This window comes from Capsicum annuum, chromosome 3 (genome assembly GCF_002878395.1).
Source record: "Capsicum annuum cultivar UCD-10X-F1 chromosome 3, UCD10Xv1.1, whole genome shotgun sequence".
Taxonomy (NCBI): Eukaryota; Viridiplantae; Streptophyta; class Magnoliopsida; order Solanales; family Solanaceae; genus Capsicum; species Capsicum annuum.
The window spans coordinates 23,598,901-23,599,326 of NC_061113.1; positions in this window are offsets into that span (position 1 = coordinate 23,598,901).

The window sequence follows — 426 nt, forward strand, 5'->3', positions numbered from 1 at the left end:
CCCTGCGAGCTCATTCATTCATCCCTAGTTCCACCTAAATAAACTTAGGTACTATCACTATCCTAACATTAAGTTGATGAGAACTCATTTCAACTCAGAGTGATTGATCGATGACTCAGATCGGGATAAATGCAATACCAACGCCATGTAATTGCAAAGACTCGATTGGATTTGTAGTTGACCCTGTGAGCTTATTCATTCATCCCTAGTTCCACCTAAATCAACTTAGGTACTATCACTATCCTAATATTGAGTTGATGAGAACTCATTTCAACTCAGAGTGATCGATCGATGACTCGGGTCGGGATGAACGCAATACCAACGCCATGAAATTACAAAGACTCGATTGGATTTGTAGTTGACCCTGCGAGCTCACTCATTCATCCCTAGTTCCACCTAAATCAACTTAGGTACTATCACTATCCT